The sequence below is a fragment of the Peromyscus leucopus genome, chromosome 5 (assembly GCF_004664715.2).
Source record: "Peromyscus leucopus breed LL Stock chromosome 5, UCI_PerLeu_2.1, whole genome shotgun sequence".
Taxonomy (NCBI): domain Eukaryota; kingdom Metazoa; phylum Chordata; class Mammalia; order Rodentia; family Cricetidae; genus Peromyscus; species Peromyscus leucopus.
In genome coordinates this window covers 48,256,010-48,279,513 of record NC_051067.1, presented here as the reverse complement: position 1 = coordinate 48,279,513, position 23,504 = coordinate 48,256,010, and the positions used below count along the sequence as shown (strand labels likewise).

Sequence of the window (23,504 nt, the reverse complement as noted above, 5' to 3'; positions counted from 1 at the left end):
TTAATTAAAAATGACCAGCATGATGTAAGAGGCAATGTGTTATATATCTATAATTCTAGCACTTGAAGGTTGAGGCTGGAAAATGTCGAATTCGAAGTCAACCTGGACAATATAGCAAAATTCTGTCTCAAAAACAAAACTAAAATTAACCGAAGTTTTAACAGTTCAGGAGGATATAGAGAGCAATAAAGAAAATCCAAATATGAAAAGAAGGAAAAAACCCCAACAGAACATGAATCATCTTTACCTACCTGCTTGCCTAGCATCTCCCCCACCTTGCCTGAAACATGGCCTTTCTCCTTTACTAAGTATCTTCAAACCACCAGGATCGTGCTCACCAGACTTTTTATTCATGCTGTTTCTGCCTCTTCTTAAACCTTAATGTACATTTAAAGAACCCAAGGAACTTGTTCAAATGCCAAGTGTGACTCAGTGAGTCTGGGGCATGGCCTGAGATTCTGGTTTTCACAAGCTCCCGAGTGATGCTGCCAATACTTGGCTAAGCAGCATGGTGAAGAACACTCTTTCTGTTCTCCCGGGCAAACCTTCAGTGGTTTCTGAACACTGGGATTTTATATATCACACATGCACACAAATACACACACACACACACACACACACACACACACACACACACACAATCAATGATGCCAATCAAAACAACAAATCCCATCAAGAGAGACCATAGTTGCCAGCTCCTTATTACCAATTCTTTGAGAAAGGACATCAAAGCTATGCCAAAATGCTATTTCTCTGCTGTAAAAGGAAGGCTACTGCAATTTCAAAAGAGAAGGGAGGGTGGAGTTTCAGAATAAAGGGCAGTGGTGAGTCAGCTTAGCTTGGTGGAGAACTCACTTCATTGATCTTGGTCTTAGTTTTAAACTGGAATCATTAAGAGCATGTGGGAAGAACTGGTCTGTATCCAAACTTCCTGGTCTTTAATTCTCGGGTCTAGAGTCAGCCTTTCAAAGCCCTTTTCTGACCTTGAGTGGGCATAACCACAGTCCTCCAGAGACTCCTGTGTAGGATAACTCTCATCAACTTCTGTAAGAACTGATTGTTTACCTACCTGGAGTCCTAGCAAACCCGGGGTGTCTTTCAACTACATTTTGGTCCAACTGCTATTCCTCAAGAACATTGCAAGTACATGGAAAATATCCAGTGGTGGAACAAAGGGCTACCACAGTGGCTCAGTCTTGTAATTTTTTTAATTTTAATAAAAAAAATTGAGACAGAGTCTTATGTACCTTGGAATAGCACTGGGCTCTAGAGCCTACTGCTTTATACCTCCCAAGATCTGGGATTACAGACATGTACCATCATGCCTAGTCAGTCTTGCAATCTTATAAAAAAAATACAAGTATTAGGTAGGATTAGGGATGGTCTTTTGCAATAGAAAATTGTGATACTATCAAAAATGAGAGAGAAAATATACCTTTTAAACATTTTAGGGGCTGGGGTGTCTCTTGGTGGTAGAATGTTTGCCCAGCAAGTTCAAGGCCCTAGATCCCATCCCCAGTACTACAGAAACAAATTGCATAATGTGGTTTTATGAGCATCCAGTGAAGCACATGTCTTCACCCATTCCTTCCCACGTGTATTAGTTACCATTTTCATGGCTGTGATCTATTACCTGACAAGATACAACTTAATGGAGAAAGCCATTGTTTTGGCTTACAGTTTGAGGGTATATAGTTCATCCTGATGGAGAGGGTATGGATGGCATCAGGAGTGTGAGGTGGCTGGTTACACTGCATCTACATCAGGAAGTAGAGAGCAGACCAGAAGAATCCTCAAGCCACACCCCCAGTAACTCACTTCCTCCAGTAAGGTCGTACCTTATTGGAGAGGCTTGGCTCTTAGCTGGAGATCAAGTGTTCCAACGTAGGAACATGTGGGTGTTATTTCACATTCAAACTACAAGCCCGAGTTTGTTTGCTAGTGTGCCTGTTCCTCACCTGGTCTGTTCCCTGCCCTTTGCACCTGCTGCTTTGTGGTCAGGTGATACTCTGTTCTGTGGATCCACTCATCAGTGGGAAGGTGTGTTTCTAGTTCCCTTCTGAATTGTCTGCTTGAGCTCTTAGAAGCCCTTATGCTCGTTAATCTCCTCTGACCACCTGACTCCTGGCTTTAGAAACAGGAATACAATAGGAAACCTGCTTTCCTCATGATAACGTTTTAAATTTTCCTTTTACTTCCACAGCCGGTCTATTATGTAGGGCTGACTTAGCTTGCTTTTCTAAAATAAACAGCTCATGTAGGTGACAGCTGAAAGTTAATCAGAAACTTGCTGGCCATGGGACCATATTGGGTACAAAGACTGACAAATATTTGCTATTTAAATATGAAATACCAAGTACATGACCTGGCTTATGCTTAGTAAGTGACTGAAATCCCGCCTCCTCCCTTCTCTCCCTCCTCATTTCATTTTGCAGTATAGAGATTGAACCTAGGATTTGGCACATGCTAGGGAGATGATTTGTCACTGAACTGTACCTTTTTCTTTTGAGATTGACTCTTGCTAAGTTTTCTAGGCTGAACCCACTGTGTAGCCTTGACAGTGATTGAATTTATGATTCTTCTGAGTAGTTGGGATTATGGGCCTGGATTAAATCCTAGTTTGTTTGTTTGTTTGTTTTCAGTGATAGTGATGGTGATATTAAAAACAATAATGTGTGGCACCCACCTTTAATCCCAGCACTTTGGAGGCAGAGGCAGGAGGATCTCTGTTAGTTCCAGAACAGTCAGAATTACATAAAGAGACACTGTCTCAAAAATGAAAAAAGAAAACAAAACTAATAACATGTATGTATGTGTGGTGTGTTCACTAAAACATCTGTGGACAATTATATCGTCATTAGTGATTACCTTTGGGATAACACTATACTTTGTTTCCTATATTGTGTATTTCTTTTGAGTCTGGTGTATATGATAGATATATATTTCTGATGAGAAGCAGAAAAACAGGTCATATTTTGAAAAGAAAATAAGACCTTAGTGAGAAAATGACACCATTGCCCACAAGCAGTCTTCCCTACACATGAAAGTCAAAACCCAAGTCACACTTAGCATGAGGTTTCCACAGCAAAGCAGAAAATCTGAATCACTTCAAGACGTCTTGCTACTTTCAAAGGTCACCTCACAAAATGGTTTTTGAATTTTAGAAATCTTGTAATGCAATGACATAAGTCCTGAGTAAAATATCCATACATTTAAGGACATTTGCCATCAGTGAACCAGCAGAGAAAAATCGCATAAAAGAATTTCACTAAAATCTCTTCTGATAGCTTTTGTAGACAAGAGAAATCAGTTCTTATATAATGAAGATATTAATTATGAATTGGCCACTTCAATCAAATTTCAAGGTATCTGTTTAAAAGCACATTTTAAAGATTTATTAAGGCAAAGCACTCCAAAACTCAAGTCTAAACTCATTTAAAATAATAATCATAGTTATTATATTAGTATTGCTTTTGAAGTACTGGGAATCAAACCCCGGGCCTCACCCATGCTAAGCAACTGCTCTACCACTAAACTATATTCCAAGACTGGTATGTCTCTGACTTTTTTTTGCATGTATATGTGTATAGTGTGTATTTATGTGTGTTGACATGTATGTGGGTGCACATGTGGGACAGGTGTGACAAATGACAGGAGTCTTCCTCAATTGTTCATTGTCAGGGTCTCTCAGATGAACCTAGAGCTCATCAATGTGGCAAGTCTCACTTCAAAGCACTGGGATTATAGACAGACCACCACACCCATTGGCATCTAAGTTAGGTTCTGGCTATCCCTAACTCCTGTCCTCAACCTGATGAGGCAAGTCTTCATCAAGTGAGCTATCTCCCTTGACTTCTGATTTTTTTTTAATGGAACAATTATTTGGTCTATAGTTATATGTATAAATATAGTTAACTACATAATTTTGACCATTATATTGTTACAGAAATTACAACCCCATATTCCTTCCACCATTTCACAAATTCACTAGGCATTGAACTTGTATGAACTTAATTTAGAATCATAATCAACATACTTTTTGGATGCTTATTTGAAATTGAAACAGATTTTTCCTTGAGATAGGGTCTCCCTTTATAATCCAGCCTAGTCTCAATTTACAGTGATCCTTCTGCTTCAACCTCTCTGGTATTAGGAGTACAGGTGTGAGACACCATGGCTACCTACAAAATTTTCTTAATGAAAGCATTCATTCAGATTATCTTGAGTGCCTTGTGTCTAGTAATTTTGTGTGTGTGTGTGTGTGTGTGTGTGTGTGTGTGTGTGTGTGTGTGTATGCAGGTGCCTGCAGAAGACAGAGGCATTTTGAACTCAGGGCCTTGTGATATATCCTATGGTGCAAAGATTGCTTCTTCACCAGGTGGTGGTGGCACACGCCTTTAATCCCAGCACTTGGGAGGCAGAGCCAGGTGGGTCTCTGTGAGTTCGAGGCCAGCCTGGTCTACAGAGTGAGATCCAGGAAAGGCACCAAAACTACACTGAGAAAGCCTGTCTCAAAAAGAAAAAAAAAAAAAAAAGATTGCTTCTCTAATGGATCATGTAGTTTTAGGTGGGAGAGATGATAACAATAAACATATTAGCTAGGCCTGGACAATATAATGAGACTCTGTCTGAAAATATAACAGTAAAAAGTGGGCTGGGCATATACCTTGGTATTAGAGCATTTGCCTAGCATGTTCCAGACCCCAGGTTCAATACCCAGAAAGGCAAAAATGAATAATAAACAAATCATTTAACTATGCTAAAATTGACAGGTGCTATGAAAAAGATATTTAAGTTACAGGTTATAGTATGTGAACTTGCACTCATGATACATTGTCTAGCACAAAAATTGCTGTTCTTGTGAGTTCTGTATTCTAAATAGAAGTGATGATAAACATAAGCGCAAGACCTGTGCCTGGTGGCGTGGGCCTGTCAGCCCAGCTGCTCTGAAGTGTAGGATCCCGAGTGACAAACTACCTGACTTAAAAAATGTTATTTAGAGGGTATTTGTCTTATGAGAGAAATTCAGGCACAGGTTCCCAGGCCAGAAGTCTTTGCTGCTGAGGACCCGCAGCAGTACTGAGGGTGGATCTCACTGGGAGATAACACCAGAGGATAGCTAAGGGAATCATTGTGGCTATCTAGAAAGAAAGCAGAGGGGCCAGGCAGTGTGAGATCTTAAAAGCAGGAACTTGTCTGGAAGTATATGCCTAACAGTGAAGAGGCCAGTCTGTTTGTGAGGAAGGAAGACCAAGAGGAGGTAAAGTTCTGGGGCATATATTAAGCTCCGAAGGTCATTGCAAGGACTTTTGCGGTTGCCTAAGTGAAATGAGGAACCATGTGATCTATTAGTCACTGAAAAAATTTGAAGGTATTTAGGGAACAATCAAATATGAAGATGTGCACATTACAGCGTATATTTTAAAGTCTTAATGTTATAGTCTCATTTTAGCATTCATTCAGAGCCCAGTTATATGGAGAATTTACCACTATAAAACTCTTGAAGTGTAGCAAATAAACACAAGTACACTTTCCTTCTATATTAGTCATTTTTCTTTCTTTAGATTTTTTTCACTTTTGTATGTTCTCAGTTACCATTTTGATATTCATTTGAAGTCTCTTAAGTGTCTTAAGCTTGCATAGACTTATCATTCTGTTATTTGTTCCTATATACTCATTTTTGGTTTTGTTGTTTTGATAAGGGATCTTATGTACTCAGCCTGGCCTCAAACTTGCTATGTAGCCAAGAATGACCTTGAACTGCTGATCTGCCTGCTTCCACTTCCTGAGTGTTAGACACAGTGCTATTATTACCTGAATATTAATGTTCTAATATGGTATACTGGTTTCCTTTTTACATTTACTTGTATGTTTGTTTGTTGTGTGTGTGTGCATGTGTGGTGTGTATGCATTTACCCAAGCCATGAAACACATGTGGAGGTCAGAGGACAACTTTTAGAATTTTGTTCTTTCATTTTGCTATGTGGGTTCTAAGAATCAAATTCAAGTTGTCAAGGTTGGCATTGAATTCGTGGCAATTGTGCTTCCCCAGTCTCTAAAATGCCACCATTACCAGTGTTCACTACTGTACCTGGCTTAATTCTAAAATGTATACTGAATTCAAAATAAATACTGTAATATCTTGTTTAAAATGCCTTATGATTTAGACATACAATGTCACAAATGCTATTACTTTGGTCTTTTACAAGTAAAAGTACTCTGAGGGCCAATGTATACCATTGTTATGTAATGTCTCTGATTTTCTTTTGCTTTTAATGAAGTCTTGATTATTCATCAATTATCTTCCTTACATGGGAAATAGAAAGCAGTTTGTTACTTGATGTTTCTGTGACCATTTGTGCATCAAAAGGTTTGCTTGTTTGCTTGTTTGTTGTTGCTGCTGTTGTTAGATTAGTGTGTGAACTTTGTGTGAACAAGAGTAGATTCAGCCTTAGCTAAATATGCAACCGGGAATGCTTAACCACTCTTCCTCTTTGAGTTTAGAAACACTGCAGTGTTTCAAGTGCCTGGCACTGTGCTGAGCATAGATCCTAGCACCTATATAATGCTATTTATATATTTGTTAAACAAGTGCCCATTTCATGGCATTTCTTTCATTTGATTCTTAGAAACTTTGTATGTTGCCTACCCCTAGAGTACTGGCATTTTAAAAGACTGCCTGCCAGAGGAAGTGGGTAACCTCTGTCTAAAGATATGAACTGTTAATGGTTAAACACTGGAGTCAGATAGAGTTATTTTAAAGAGAAGAATTTTCCCAGAGAGCCCCCTTAAGCCACATCAATGGGCAACTGTTTACTCTGCTTTATCATAAGGCCATAAGGGGGTTGAGGAATTGAGTTGCATTTGGCAAATAGCCTTTCAATATAACATCCGGAATTCTTTCTATTTCTTAATTCCTGTGCAAAAAGTAACTGGAGGCTTTGGGTCTACAGCGATTTCTACTATTATAGGCAGATACTAAGGAAGCTCTCCACTGGGATTTCCAGGGTTTTTTTTTTTTTTTTTCTTAGAGCAGAAATTGGACCAGGAACATATAGGATAATGGTGGAAACAAAGGGTTGTTTATTAAGGAAAAAAAGCTTGGGCCAGAGCTGGAGAAAGATCAAAGGCTGGAATAATGAGCCACAACGGATGTGAATCTTTACACTTCATTTACTTCTGCCTCTCCTTACATTTGTATACTATGGACTTTTCTTAGACATGCCCTAACTTTCTCCCCTCAAGACAGGGTTTATCTGTGTAACAGCCCTGTCTGTCCTGGAACTGGCTTTGTAGAGCAGGCTGGCCTTGAACTCACAGAGATCTGCCTGGCTCTGCTTCTCTAGTGCTGGGATTAAAGGCATCACCACCATGCCGGGCTATGCCCTATTTTATGTATCCTTTGGTGATGATAATGGGAGTTCCAGTGTTTTTTTGTTTTAGTCATTAATTGTAATCACTCTGCCCTACTCTTCAACTACAGGATCAAGCCTTAGACTACTTGATTATTGATTATATTATTTGTGAAGACTTAAAAACTGCCAAATGATGTCTTGAAAAACCAAAACCAACCAACCAACCAAACAAAAAACTGCCAAATGACACCAAATACATCAGTGTAGCTTTGGCTCTTTCCCCCATACTTGTGATATCTCTAAGGCCTGCCACAGTTGTGGCTGGAAGATGAGGAAGGGTGGCCTCTAAGCTGTCAAACTGTCAAAACAGCAGCATTTTGCCAGTGCTAGATTTAGTTGGACTGTCTGTGATGAGGCTCAAATTTCCTTTTATTTAACTTGTGGTTCTCACACTCAGGAGAGACTGGTATCTTAAGGTATGTAACATTAACTGTTGTCAGAGAAAATCAGAGCTGGGCATAAGTTAAAGTGGCAAAGACAAATTTTATTCAGGACTACTGTGACAAAAGAGACCCGGGCACAGAGCTGGCCTCTGTTCTAAACACACTAGGGATAAGTGGGCGTTTATAGTCAGGGAACTTGGAGCCCAAGGATGATACAAACTTGAGTGATTTCTGGCTGCACCAACCTCCCAAGATTCTTGCTGAAGGCAGGCCAACGTGAACAGATACCAAACACGGGACTGAAACTTTTTTGTTAGATAGGGAGAGTCTGATTCGTATGTGTAGGTTCTTGATAAACTGCCTTTGGCACTTGCTAAACCTGGAGTTCACAAAGATGAACACACATAGCACGTGGGCCAAGGAGAAGGTTCAAAAGTCTGACTAAAGTTTGGCTTAAGCAAGGATCTTTGTCACAGGGCCCACTCTATGCAAACATACTTGAACGGGGTTAGATGGGGTATTTATAACTGAACCCAGGATTATCGAAAGCCTCTCTCTAGTTCTTGACAGAAGTACAAGGCCAGGCCCCAAAGCTACCTTGAAAGTATCCCTGCTACCATCTCGGCAAACCTTTCCATTTTCTTTTTTTTTTTCTTTTTTTTTTTTTTGGTTTTTTCGAGACAGGGTTTCTCTGTGTAGCTTTGCGCCTTTCCTGGAGCTCACTTGGTAGCCCAGGCTGGCCTCGAACTCACAAAGATCCGCCTGCCTCTGCCTCCCAAGTGCTGGGATTAAAGGCGTGCGCCACCACGCCCGGCTCCATTTTCTTTTTATCCTTTAAACTCCAGCAGGAGATAGGACGACAGTTCATTGCAACATACTGTTCATGCAAAACAGCTCTTGCTGCAATGGGGGTAAGAGAGAGTTTATTCCCAGTGAATGCTGCTTAGGAATACAGATTTGGGTTTCCCAGAATTGCATGCCCAATGGTGGAAGAGGTTTACAAGAGGTCTTATAGCCATAGAACAAAAGACCATAATCAATACATTTGCCAAATACAGGGGGAAAGACATCAGAAGGGCGGATTACAGCACAGCCGGGGAAATCTCTCGCTGATGATCTTCTTCGTTTGAGCATTGCTGAAAAGCTAATCGTTGGCTAAGCTTAACAATACATTCCAAACGTTTTACATAATAGCCACAGAGATGCTAGGTCAACTACAGAGGTTGGTAATAAGCGGTTTTTTAAAGAGCCTAAAGATAGTCCAAGCTAATTTTGGCTACTGATCATTCATCTCTCCGTAATGGCAAAGTTCTGCCAGTCAGTCATTCTGAACAGTCTTCGACACAGATGTGGCTTTTCCAGGGGACGTGAGTTTACAGTAGGAAGGAGATATTATGCTTGCACCTCATAGGCTGAATCTCCGCTGCGCGATGGAGCTTTACACTGCAGGGGAGGAGGGGCGGAACTCAGACGGGCCGCACAGGCCCCGCCCAGCCGCACTTGGCCCGCCTTCTCCCTCTCATTGGCTGAGATGCTTCCACGCATCACGCTGGCGACCCCGGCGTGCCCTCCCGGCGGGGCGGGACGCTAGGCCCTCGAGGCGGGGCCTGTGCGCACGCGCAGAGGAGCGGGTCTGGGTCCGGGCGGGGGAGGAAGGGGTGGTGTTCCCGGTTTCCCGGGTTACCTGAGGGGGCGGGGGTGAGAGCTCGCGCTGGCCGGGCAGCCGTGGCGAGTCGGGATTTTCTTGCACCGGAGAGAGCGTGCGGCGGACCACAGAGCAGAGGTAAAGGCGGCCGCGGGCTCCTCCGAGGGTCGGGGTCTCGACCTCAGCGGGGCATGGCGGGAAGGTGGCGGGCTGCCCGGGCGGGGTCGCGCCGCGCTGAGGGAGCGGAGGGAACCGAGGGCGCTCGGAGCTCTGCCCGGCTGGCGCTCGCTTGCACTCGGAGCTCTGCTCGGTTCCTGACTGAGGCGGTCCGGGGCCCCGCGGATTGTGGCGGTGACTGGCGCGGACCCCATACTAACTTTACTCGGCCGGCTGGAGCGGCGGACCGGTGCCCTCAGGGGGCGCTTCACCTCGGGGTGCGCTTGCCTGGGACCGCCCCTACTCAGCCCGCCGCCGCCGGGTCCTCTTCGGCAGGTGACAGCTGGAGCTGACAGGTTCCGGGCGCCCCACTTCGGGCCGCCGGCCCATCTGTCATCTCCACCCTGGTGCATCTGAATCCCCACTGTCCCTTTTCTGCCTGTGACACCTGCTGCGGGACTCCGCACACCACCCTCCGTGGTTCGCGCTCGTCCCTGGAGTGGTGGCTGGCTGAGATGCTAATGTAAGGGGCACGACCCAGGGAAACCCCACTGCCACCGGGCGAAGGCAGAGGGTTCATGATGGAGGACTGGAGCTCAGGGAGTCAAGAAAAGTGCCCCCTTGCAATCCTCGCAGGGATAAACAAAACAGCAAAAACATTCTCGATGCTCAGCCTATCACACACAGCCAGTGACAGCTCTTGCTTGGTAGTTGATGGGGTGAGGAAAAATTTTAACGGTGTTGGCTCTTGTTGAATACACATTTGTGTTGAATTCTGGCCAGTGTTTCCTTTAGGATCGAATTCATTTTGCATTTCCCCTAGGGTTTGTTTAGCAGATTGATATGGCACACTGAATTGAGGTTTTTCTTCCAGAAGGTTGTTGGCTGGTCTGCCATTACATTTAACTTCCACACCTAGAAACCTTATACTAATGAAAATATTGACTCTTGGCTTCTTACTAATGTAGTTAATTAGTAGGCAATATCTGTTTTTCTAGAGCTTTGCAAGTAACTTTTCTGCTGATTGCTCTTTGCTGTCATCTACATTGATACATATAGATATTGGGAGAATTTAGGAGAGGACATAAGAGGAAAAATGACTTTCCGGATTTAGTTTATATTAAGATACTTTGCAGACTATAAATTACATACATAACACGTGTGTTTAGTAAAGATCTGTTAAGCACCTATTGTGGGCCAGGCACTTTTATAAACAGACAAATGGAACACACCCTACTGGAAGAACCTCAGATCATAAATAAATAGACTATGCCTTGTCAGATGATGTTAAGGACTATAGAGAAAAAAAAAAAACAAAACAGGGAAGAGAGAAGACAGCGAGCCAGAAATGGGTTGCAATTTGATTAGAGGTAGTTAGGAAAGGCCTGCTGGAGAAGTTGACATTTGATCAACCGGAAGGAAGGGGGGGGGTGATCCATGTTCTTCTCTGAGAGAAGGGTGTGCAGTGAGAAAGCCACTTGCATAAAGCCCTGAGGCAATAGTGTGGAGCCTGGAGTGAGGGCTGGGGGCTTGTTTGGCTGTGCTGGAGCCAGCTAAGTAAGAGTTGTAGAGTACTGGCATATTAGAAGGGGAAGAGATCAGGTTGTGAAAGGCCTTATAAGCCTTTGTAAGGAGAGGAGTCCTCTTTTTGAGTGCAAAATGATATAATCAAACTTGATTTTTCAAAGGGGCCATATTACAGCTAGTTGGAAAATACACCTCCTTTGAGGGAAGGGGTTAGCAGAACAGAAGCAGAGATGCCTTGTCAGGAGATATTGGCATAGTGCTGTGTAGAAATGACATAGGAATTGGAGGCTGTGGTGAGAGTTTATTGATTTTTGAATAGCTTATGTATAGAGATGTAGAGGATAGTAACAATTTTGTCCAGCAAGAATGATAGAATAGGGAGGTACTGAGAATTTTATGAGAAGAATAGGCTTGGTTGGAAGGTTAGGTTTTAGGCAATAAAATTAAACATCCAAGTGAAAATTATTCATAGTAGACATTAGTGACTTTGCATTGCAGAAACTTTTTGTGTTGCCTTGACTATTCTAGAAGCTTAACAATTTTGCCCATAAATGGACAAGTTTTATTTCATGCTCACTTATTTTTTTCTTTCCAGTGTTGGGAATCAAAACTAGTACCTTGAGCCTGCTAGGAAAAAACTCTTACTGAGCCCTTCCTCTGGCTTCATCCTCATTTTCTTTTTAGTTCTTTTGAACCAACCTAGTCATTCATGTTGCCAAATGTAGCTATGGTTGTATTTGTTGGATTCAGTCCATGTGTTTGTTAGTTTTCATTGTAGAGAAACCCATGTAGTACAGAACTCCAGAGTATCTTTATAGCCTGCTGCTGTATTTAACTTGAGCACCTTCATCTGATTTCTTTTTTTTTCTGAATTATTTTTAGATGCCTGTTCAAAAAATTTAAGCCCCAGAAATGTTATCAAATGTGGCTGCTCTTGGCCATTTGTTAAATTACAATGTAAAAGACCTGAATCGTTTTTAATGCTTTTCTAATAAGTCAGTAACAAAGAGATTATCTTAATTCTTTTGTTTCATTACAGATGACTTGAAATAAATGGACCATCACATTCTAAATGGAGACTTTTTTTAAAATCAGAGTATAAAGTATTAGCCCAATATACTTTGATCTGTAAAACTTGATGGAGCATCTCTGTAGTCCCAGCTACTTGGGAGGCTGAAGCAGGAGGATCACACGTTCAAGACCAGTCTAGACAGTTTAACAGCTTAGTGAGGTTCTGTCTCAAAAATGAGAAAATGAGGTTGAGGATGTGACATGGTGGTAGAGTGCTTGTCTGGCATGCACAGGGCACTGGGTTTAATCTCCAGTACTGTGAAAGAGAACAACAATAACAATACTTGTACCAGAAAACATGTGATCCTCAGTCCTGAGGGCTACACTTTATAATGAAGAGCCAGAAAATGGCTAATATTTTATAACGAATTTTCAGCATATCTATCCTGAAAATATATAAAACTCTGTCAGATTAGTGAGTAATCATAAACTGATCGTGGAGTCAATGAGGCAACTATCTTCTCATTAGTACTACGTTTTCATTGTTGTTACTCATCAGTGCCCTAGTGCCTCTTAATTCCTTGGCCTTGCTTATAGTAATTGAGAGAATCCTGACACATTTGGAAATTTTGAATGCTTACTAAGTCTAAGTGCTGGAAAAAATAGAATAAGGAAAAAAAAGGTACCTAATAACATGAAATAGAAATGTTTAGAACCAACCATCATAATTAGTCAAAAAAGAAATAAAATAATTTTTCAAAAGGCTAGTCATTGTTCCATTCAGATATTAGTCTTTGAAACTGAAACCCACACAGTGGATGAGAAAATGAGAGCTTCTATTTTAAATTAGTGGAAAAATTAGATGAACAGAATTCTGCACACATATAGACATGTTTATAAAACTGTTTCTACCAATCTTTGAAAAGTAAAGAGCTGTTTAGATAGTGGATTACTACTTAGCAATTAAGGAATGTGCTATAGATCATACAACATAATTCTGCCGCATGTAGAAAGCCAGGTGCACACGTGTGTGTGTGTGTGTGTGTGTGTGTGTGTGTGTGTGTGCATGCGCGCGCGCATGCATGCATGAATGCATGCATGTGCACAAGCCTGGCTTTCTACATGTAGCATACACACACATTCACAATACAACCCACCAAAAACCCACTATGTACTTTGTAATTCCAGCTAGAAAATGTGCTCTTATCTGTAGTGGCAGAAAGCTTATCAGTGGTGGATTGGGTATAGATAAGGTAAGGGGAGGAGGCACAGAAGGGAGGAATAACAGAGATGTACTAGGAAACTGCAGGGAGTGATAGACAGGTTTCACTATCTTGATTATGACCATAGTTTCATGGGTGTACACATATGTTGAAACTGAACAAATTATATAGTTTAAAATGTACAGTGTGTTATATGTCATGCCAATTACACCTTCATAAGTGATATTTAAAAGCCCAAGCTTTAAAAGACAGAGGAATCTGAAATACATATTACCAAATGAAAGAAGCCAGTCTGAAAAAGTTGTGTGCTTAATTTTTCCAACTATGAGACATTCTGGAAAAAGCAAAGCAAAACTCTGGAGACAGAAGATCAGAAGTTGAAGAAAGGGAAGAATAAATGGGCAGAGAGCACAGGATTTTTAGGACAGTACAATACTACAGTGGTAGATTTATGTCGGTATACATTTGTCAAAACCTGTTGTATGTACACTTTGGCTTTGGAAACAGAATGATCTATCAATGTAAGTTTGTTAGTAACAAATGTATCTGTGATGTGGAATGTTTATAGCCAGAGAGGCTGTGCACATGGAGACATCTATGTATGATTTCTTTTTACCATTTGAGTTTGAGGTAAACCTAAAACTGCTTTATTAAAGAAAGTTATATTTAAAGAGAGTAGAAGATTTTTGCCAGAAACTTGAAGAATTGCCATTTTGTTTGTTCTGGTGTGTTTGTTTTGAGCCAAGATCTACCAGTATTGCCCAGGCTGCCTGGAATTTGTGATCCTCCTTCCTTGAGTGCTGAAATGAAAGGTGTGCACCATCATGTCTGGCGAGAATTGCCCATTTTATATTTCAAAATTGAAGACTTAGGAGGTGAAGCTGAGAAATTGGACATTGAAATGTTTGACACTGATTCTCAGAAAAAGTATAAGCCAGATTGCCAAGTGCTTCATGATTCATCATCAGAAAAGAAAATATTGATTACTAAGACCTATCCAGTTTTTAAGAACAAGTCAATGATCTAACCTCATGCTCACTTTGCCAAAGATAGCACAATAGCATATTCTTTTTTAATAGCAACTTCACTATATATCGAATACACACCTAATATTTTATTTAATTTTCCAAAAGCACCCCCTCAGGATTAGTTTCAGATGAGAGAAGTATCAGCAGTAGCAGTCCTACTCTAAGAAATGGGATAAAGGAAAGAGGAATAAAAGCAGGCTTTGAAGAGTATAATCTCGGTGAATGGTGATGCTGATTAGTTGTCAGTTTGAGGAATGTAGTTGTTTAATTTCTTTCATCAAAACAAGTTGCATACAATTAAAAAAATTAAGTCTGATCATGTGAAAACATCTTTATTCAGTAAATATAGTATTTCAGATACTTTTGACATGTAGAGGAGACAATGTATGGAAGCTTGAACTGGGAGGTGTGATTGGCCAAAGGTGTGTGTGTGTGTGTGTGTGTGTGTGTGTGTGTGTGTTTTAAGGAGTGAAGTCAAAGATACTTGTGTGGATTGAGAAAAAGGGACATCCTATAAGAGAAAGATGCTAATTTATTAAATATAATATGAAAGGGGAGGGGTGGGCCCAAGAGCGAAGGTTAAAAAGGGTTACTCAGAAGAAGAGTAGCAATATATTTTCCTGTTTGCAAAAGAAAACAAAATGAGGGAGTGGGTTGATGTGGAGCTGAAAATCCAGGATGGTGTCTCTTTCTCTATGAAACAAGGTTATTTGCTGAGACAGAAAGAAAAATGTGAGTTGGGATATGCTTGGGGAAACACTTTAAGCCTAATATATTGAGATTTTTAATTTTTGTGGCTAATGAATCTGGAAAAAGAACACTTGTGTGAAGAGGAAGACATTTAAACAAGGACTAGTGACCTAATTACAGAATGGTATTGAATATTCTCTCAAGATTTGAAATCACAAATGTAGAGAGGTTATCAGAATGGTTAAGTAGTTTTCTCTGTGACCTGCTTTGCTTAGGTAAAAAAGCAAGTGTGTTAAACTGAACCTTGATGAGACTGGATGGAAAGATATAATGAAGAACCTTGGGAAGAAGGGTGGTAAGACACCGAGGAATGGAAGGTGGCAATGAGGTCACTGTGTGAAGGGATGAGTTCTTCATAATTAGAAGCCCCTACTTAATTAGGAAGAAAAGCCAAGCCAACTTGAGGTTGATACATGTGGATTGTGGAAAAGGTGAAGAATCTTAGTAAAAAAGAATTTATGAGTATAATTTATGGTAGTAATGGAATACTAGAGATGGAAAAATAGACATACATATATGAAAATCCAAAATTTCAAATTTTAGAGTTAGGTCAGTGTTAAGTGATAAGAGTCAAAATATAGCCACTGCTGCTGGGCAGCCAGTCTTAACAATACTACTGCTGGTCACTGTACATGCTTTTGGAAGTTTGTTTCACAACAGTCCTATAAGGTGCATGTTAGGATCAGTGTTTTATATGTGAGGAAACTGGGGCTCAGTGAGGCTAAGTAGCCTTCCCCAAGGTATACAACTAGGGAGTACTTGAGTCTGTGTAGCTTGAAAGTCCTTATGACCAACTATTAAACCATGTTAATCTTCTGTAAAGCAGGAGCCATGGGAAGCAAGGTAACACTTAAGTCTAGTGTATTTAGGATTACTTGCCAGTATATGACAACTTTAAATCTAACCCTGAAAGTAGATAAAATGAAGCACTGTGCTTGGGAGGCCAGCTGAATACTGACATTTCTCAGACTGAGATCTTGATGATGTAATGATCTTTATTGAGAAGAGGAGGTGAAGGTAGAGAAATGTCTAAGCCACAGAGATAGGGCTTGGAAAAGAAGTAAAGAATACAGGGAAGGGGCTGAGGGGATAACTCAGTAAAGTGTCTGCTTTGTATGTGTGAGGACCTAATTTTGACCCCCAAAAGCCATGCAAAAATGGTGGGTCTGGTAGCATACACTTAAAATACCAGCTCTGGAGAGGTAGAAGCAAGAGGACCCAGGGGTTTGATAGCTGGTCAGTTTAACCTAATTGGTGAGCTCCAGGACCCTGCCTCAAAAAAGACGGATGATGTTTCTGAGGATGACACTTGAGGTCATGCACATTTATACATGCGCTTACAGATAAAACATAACAAAAAGTTTAAAGAGGACTTACCTAGTAGGGCTCAAAAACTCAAAAGTATAGGTGAGTAGGTAGGGCAATCAAACAGTTGATTGGCCAAATAGGTGGTATTTTGAGAATGAAAGGGTGTCATTAATAGTTAACTCGTGGATAGACATAAGACAGAACGAGGCTGGGCAAATAGAAGGTATTTGGTCACGCCAGTGTAGGTAAGCAGAGGAACATTGGAAAGGGGTAGACAGTGAGAATGAGTGCACTGAGTCTCTTATTAGATGGGCTTGAATGGTGCCAGCTTAAGATTCTATTCTTTAGTGCCATGGAGAGACTTTCTGGCTCCATTTTATATAAGAAAGCCTGGACTCATCTTTATATGAGAGTTTAGGAAGTCATTAAACATAATAAGTGGTAGTTGAAACCTCAGAAGTGACTGAGTTCATAAAAAGCACACACACACACACAATGAAATGAGGAGAGACTCCAGAGTCTCATCAACATGAGTTGGCAGAGAAGAATCCAACTAAGGAGACTAGATAGTAGTCAGAGAAGGAAACCCACAAAATATAGAGGTTTGTGTATGAGTATATATGTGAACCTATAAGTCAAAAGAGAAGAGAGGGTTAAGAACAGAATGATTATTGGTATCATATGCTTCATATTTCACAAAGAAGTCTGATCAGATAAGTACTTGGAACGTGCTTGTTGGAATAGATTTGGCAATTAGAAGGTTATTGTTGCTCTTAGCCTAAGTAGTTTTGATAGAGGACTGTGAGCAAGAGCGATGCTGCAGTGCACAGAGCAGAAGTGAAAGGTGCTTCCATTATAGACTACTTTTGAGTAATCTTGAAAGAGGAGGTATCCATGGGATATTTTCTCTGTTTTAAATGCAAGCAGGGAAGAAGCTAATGGAGATGAGGGGTTAAAAACTAAGAGGGAGCTGGGAGAATGTCATCAGAAAGTGTTGATGTCATTGCAAAGGCAAAAGTAAGAGGAAGATACGTTTTGTTGTTTTGGGCTGTTTATTTGGGCTTATTATAAAATAAGACCCTATCTTGTTTTGTAGCCCAGGCTAGCCTGAAACTTACTCTGTAGTCCAGGCTAACTTCAAACTCACAATCCTACTTGCTTAGACTCTTCTGTGCTGAGATTTACTGCACCTGGCTTAGAAGGTATGGGTTTTTTTGTTTGTTTGTTTTCTTTTTATTTTTCTTGTTTTGGCTTTCTTTTTTTTAATTCATTCTTTGTGTCTTTCACATCATGCATTCTGATCCCACCCACCTCCCATCCCCTCGCATGCACCCTTTGCCCCTGTCACTTTCCCTCCCCCAAACAAAACAAACTAAAATTTAAAAGAAAAAAGAAAAAAGAAGGGAAAATCTTGATATGGAAACTGCAATGTGACACAGTGAGTCATGCGGTAAACCCCTTTTCCCATATATTTTTACATGCAGTTGTTCATCTCAAAGAATCATTGGTTTAGCTGGGTGGTGTGGTGGCGGCTGAGGCTGGCAGTGGCGGCGGAGGCGGCGGAGGCGGCGGAGGCGGCGCATGCGCACGCCTTTAATCCCAGCACTTGGGAGACAAGAGCCAGACAGATCTCTGTGAGTCTGAGGCCAGCCTGGTCAACAGAGTGAGATCCAGGACAGGCACCAAAACTACACAGAGAAACCCCGTTTTGAAACAAACAAACAAACAAACAAACAAGAATCATTGGTTTAATTTGAAGACCCAGGTCTCTGCTACATTTATCAACACTGAGCCCTCACTGGGACTCTAGAAGATATGTATTTCTTAAAAAAAGATTTAAATATGTATGTGTAATGGGACCCAAACTTGAATTCTCTGCAAGAGCAACAAATGTTCTTAACCACTGAGCCATCTCTCCAGCTCCAGGAGATGTGCTTTAAAAATAAATAAGACAAACTTACTCATTAAAAGTGTCAAATACTGAAGTGAGTGGGGAGTATTTAATTTACACCTAGTGTGGTCTACATTTACAATTCTGTTTTCTCTGTTGTTTTTAGAATGGTTAGCCATGAGCTACTCAAAAGTTTGTTGGAATGTTTGCTATTATCTGGGGCTTTTTTCCCCCTTCCTTCCATTTACCTCTTTTTCAAAAGTTAACTGTGAGTGGCACACGCCTTTAATCCCAGCACTTGGGAGGCAGAGGCAGGCAGATCTCTGAGGCCAGCCTGGTCTACAGAGAGAGTTCCAAGACCAGGTTCCAAAGCTATACAGAGAAACCCTGTCTTGAAATAACAAAAAAAAAAAAAAAAAAAAAAAAAATTAACTGTTTTTGTACATTGGAAATATTTTTGATTATGTATAGTAATCTCTGTTTACTTACCACAAACAGAATTAAATCTGTATGCTTTTAAAAATATTAGGAACTTTTAAAAAGCAATAATAATATATTATTTTTCCTCTTCTTTAACATTGATCTAGTCAAATGTGATCTGCTGCAGCTTTTATTAGTTCTGTAGTTGTCTTTACTCCTTAGAAGAACAGAAGTCATAATTACATTCATTATATTAGAACAGCAGAGCTATTAAATACATTGAGTTTGGGTGAGTGTGAAATTCAAACAATGGTAAGAACAGTTTCCTCTTTTTATCCAAATAACGTGGCCTCTTTGAAAGGGCAGCAAAACATATTTATCAGTTCATAAAACGCATTCATTGTTGTAACTTCTGGTTATTCATCCACTGAAGTGGGAAATACAGCATAGACAGTGCAAGGAGGTTGTACTGGTGTAACTTGTAGGGCAGCTATGTGTGTCCATTGGCTCCCTCATTACCCTGCTTTTTATATTTGCTTTTTGGACCTCACTGAATCTCGACTGTGTGTGTGTGTGTGTGTGTGTGTGTGTGTGTGTGTGTGTGTGTGTGTGTGAATTCTGCCTGGTTATTTTAAGACAGATCTCTCAGTGATCTGGAACTAGCTGATTAGGCCAGATCTAGGCCAGATCATTTTGGCAGTGGACCCCAGGGATCTGCTTGACTCCACCTCCCCAGCACTGGGATTACATGCATGGACCACCATGCACAGCTTCCCCCCTCCCCCACATGGGTTCTGAAGATCAAACTGAGGTCCTCATACTTGCAAAGGAAGCATTTTGCTAACCAGGTATTTTGCTAAGCTAACTCCACAGCCTGACCTGATGTTTTAAATGTGAATATGTAACACTAGTCTTAAAAGGTCTTATTAAATAAAAAACCACGGAGCCAGAAATTTGGGTTAAAGCCTTAGAGAGATCAGGGAAATATGGAAAGCCATGAGTTAACCTCACCTCACAAACTCCACAGCTTCCAAGGAGCACGACTTCCTGTTTACCCAGGCCTTGCTTTTCTGCCCTCTCATTGGCTCTTAGCCCAGCTACCTAACTTCCTCTTCCTACACAGCTCTGTCACTATCTGTCTGTCTGTACAGACCTCCAGGTCTCTATGGTTGGTACTGGGATTAAAGGTGTGTGTCACTATACTTGGCTGTGTCCCTTAGTGTGGCCTTGAACACACACAGAGATCCTGCTTGCTAAGGGATTAAGGGCGTGTGCTGCCTGACTTCTTTATTTACTTAAAATGGCTGGCCTTTCCTCCCTGATCTCCAGGCAAGCTTTATTTATTAACGCACAAATAAAATATCACCACATTTCAGCACAAAATATCACCACATAAGTACATGCATGTGCTGGGGGTTGAACCCAGGATCTTATGTATGCCAAACAAGGGCTCTAACACTGACCTATATCCTCAGCCTTGACTTGGAATTTCTTCTTTTGCTTGTTTGTTTTTGTTGTTGTTTTGTTTTTTGAGACAGGGTTTCTCTGAGTAGCTCTGGCTGTCCTGGAACTCTGTAGACCAGGCTTGTCTTGAACTTAGAGATCCACCTGCCTTTTCCTCCCTAGTGCTGGAGCTGTTTGTATTGGAATTTCTTAAAGATTAAAATTCTTTGTTACTCAGAATTTCCTCTTAATGATGCTTTCAAACACAATAATGTTCATACTTATTCTTGCTTTTTTTTTTTTCTGTTAGCTTTATTTAAATGTTTTGGAGAATATTTCTAAAGTTATTTGTTTCAAGTTCCTGGCATAATCTTCTCCACTCCTTACATTTTATATTCATTATTTGTGTGTGTCTGAGAGAAAGTGTGTCTGTGTGTAGTCATGGAGGTTAGATGACAACTTTCAGGAGTCTCTTTTCTCCTTCCACCATGTAGGTCCTGGGATTGCAAGCTCTTCTACCTACTGAACCATATCACCGGTTTATTTTTATTTTTTAATTTGTTTTGTTTGTATGTGTGTGAGCCTGAGTCAATGCAAGTACAACACATATGTGATGGTGCCCACAAGATCAGAATAGAGTGTTCGATCCCAGAGCTGGAGTTAAAAGCGCTTGTGAACCTCCTGATATGAATGCTAGGAACTGAAACTGGGTCCTCCGCAGGAGCAGCAAGTGCTCTTAACTGCTCAGCCATCTTTCCAGCTCTACTCATTTTTTAAAAATTGAATACTAGCCATGTTGTTTTGACAAAACCTAGTCATCCACACTTATTTAGGAAACATTTGAAATATGTAATTATAATTATAAATGGATCTTCATGCTTGCTTCATTATCTCATGGTGTACTGTCATGAAAGTTCACAGTCTAAAGAGACATTTAGATTGTCTAGTTTTTGTTTATTTTTCTGAATATAAGAATAACAGGGAACAGGCTGGGTATAGTGGCATACATCTAGTACTGGGAACTTAGGAGGCTAGGTCAGGAGGGTACTAAGTTTTGGGGTGACCTGGGCTATATAGCTAGACTTTGTTTCAAAACTGACAAACTAACAGTTGAAAAGTGTGTACGTGTGTGTGGGAGGGGAGTGTTCATAAAGATTTGAGGAGAAACAAAAGCTCAAAAATATCTTTTATTTTTAGTCTGACATTCCTTCTATTATCCTGTCAACACCCTAAATATTTTAGTGTGTTTTAGGAATGTAATTCTGTAGCCAAAATATGTATGGGTACCATAGGAACCTGTAGCAATTGGCTTCCAGTATGTAATTTATGTATATGTTTATTTTTTCTTTATGTGTCTGTGTCTACATCATCATCATCATAATCATATTATTATTATTACCATTATTATTATTTTGAGATGGTGTCTCACTAGCCCTGACTAGCCTGGAGTTCACTGAGTGTTAACTTGAGGCATTTCTCCTGTTGTAGCCTTTCAAGTGCTAGGATTACACGTGTGCCACCACGTCGAGTTTACCTATTTTTTCAACATAGTGATAGAAACAAATTGTGATGATGTTCAGTGTGGTGGGAGAAAAAAAAGTGTGGGTTAGACTTGAAAAGTCTTTACTCAGAAAGTGTTTATTTCTTTTTGTTTTACTTCTCCTAGCTTCTGTGTTCACCTCCTCTAACTAGCCCTCTTCATGAATGGTTAGAGAGCAGTTGATTCAGCAACTACATCTTGATTTGACTCCACTCTTATCTTTCTTGGCATGAAATATAACAGGAAACACATTTTCCTATAATTACTGTACCAACTAAATTGATCTTTCTTTAAAAGGGTAGCTAATTGTATTGTCTTTGTACACATTACAGAAGAATAAGAGGAAACTAGTGCTGTCTAACCTTGCAAGGTGTATTCTAGGTTAGCTTCATTCTCATCATGGTCATCCTGTGTAGCCTCCCAAGAACTGACATTATAGGTCTGAACCTCCTACCTGGCTTGCAAGGTGTCTTTAAAGCTTGTGAATGTTAAATATTTCTAGACCTTATTTTGTGGAATCTTCTGCATATGTCAGAAAAGAATATAAAACTTGATCATTATGATATTGCTATAGAAATTAGTTTTATTATTTTCATTTCACATTAGGTTCAGGCTTCAATTTGATTTTAGTGTTTCTTCAAGTATGAAGAGCTATATGCCTATAATAAGAGGTTTTAGAACTTCTTTAAAAGCCTGTGGTTTTTAAATTATAATCTTTAACATAACATAAATGGCATACCAACTTCTATTCCTAAAGTTTTTAAATATATTAAACTTAGGAGTTTGTGTAGTACCTTTCCTAGTACTTCACAGATTGCTATGAAAATTTCTTGGGTATTTTGCCTGCATATATATCTGTGTATGGCATGCATGCAGTGCTCAAAGAAGCCAGAAGAAGGTGTCAGATTCTCTGGAACCTGAGTTACAGATGGTTGTAAACTACCAAGTGTGTACTAGGATTTGAACCCAAATCCTTTGGAAGAGCAACTAGTACTCTTAACCACTGTATTGTCTCTCCATCCCCTTGGTGTCCCTTCTTAAGGAAGTGTAATGTAGTTTATAAAGAAAGAATTCAATTGTATGATAAAGTATGATGAATGAAAGTATAAAGGCATGTAGAAAAGAAATTAATAGTAATTTCCATGGTGAGAGCAACATGATAAAATAGCAAAGCAAGATGTAGGAGGTATATACCTTTGGGGAGGAATTATAGAGGAGGTGGTACTGAGTATAAGTTGTATAGAGAGATTAGAATGACTGAATGGTGGAAGATATTGCATACTCAGATCTAACAAAGGTACTGAGGTCTTACTCCCCATGAATTAGAATGTTGTTTGTAATTTCAAGGAACCTTAGTGACATTTTTAAGCAGTTGTAAATATTTAGGTTGGATGGCCAACAGACCAGAGGCAGTTTGTTAAAGAGGAGATGATGTCCCAGAGGTGCTTAGAAATAAGGCTAGAGAAGAGAGGCCAGATTCAGTGATGATGATAATAGCTAATAATTACTGATCTTCAGATTGACAGGTACTTGTCTTCTGCGTGAATCTTCTCATTTAATTTTAATATCCCTGCCTCACAAATAGCTCTTCCTAAAAGCTTGCTCACATAAGAAACAAGGGATCTCCTGGGAAGAAAAATGAGCTAACTTCAAATAAAGGCTATGTTCATTCATTCTGTAAACCCTTTACTGTAAGAAGGGCTCAGGAAGAGGAAGTCAAGTGCCCAGCATCTCAGAACTAGTGAGTAGTGGATATAGAAGTGT

At 40.3% G+C, this 23,504-nt stretch overlaps 1 protein-coding gene across 3 annotated transcripts in view; it reads left to right on the top strand.

Annotated features, from left to right (window-relative positions):
- The first annotated feature begins 9,479 nt into the window (after positions 1 to 9,479).
- Positions 9,480 to 23,504, top strand: part of Lyst (lysosomal trafficking regulator) — a 159,301-nt gene continuing 145,276 nt past the window's right edge. For all 3 annotated transcript variants that reach the window (XM_037205934.1, XM_028859792.2, XM_037205933.1), the window contains exon 1: positions 9,480 to 9,581. The gene's annotated coding sequence lies outside the window, so the exon portion shown is untranslated. The remainder of the gene's footprint in view (positions 9,582 to 23,504) is intronic.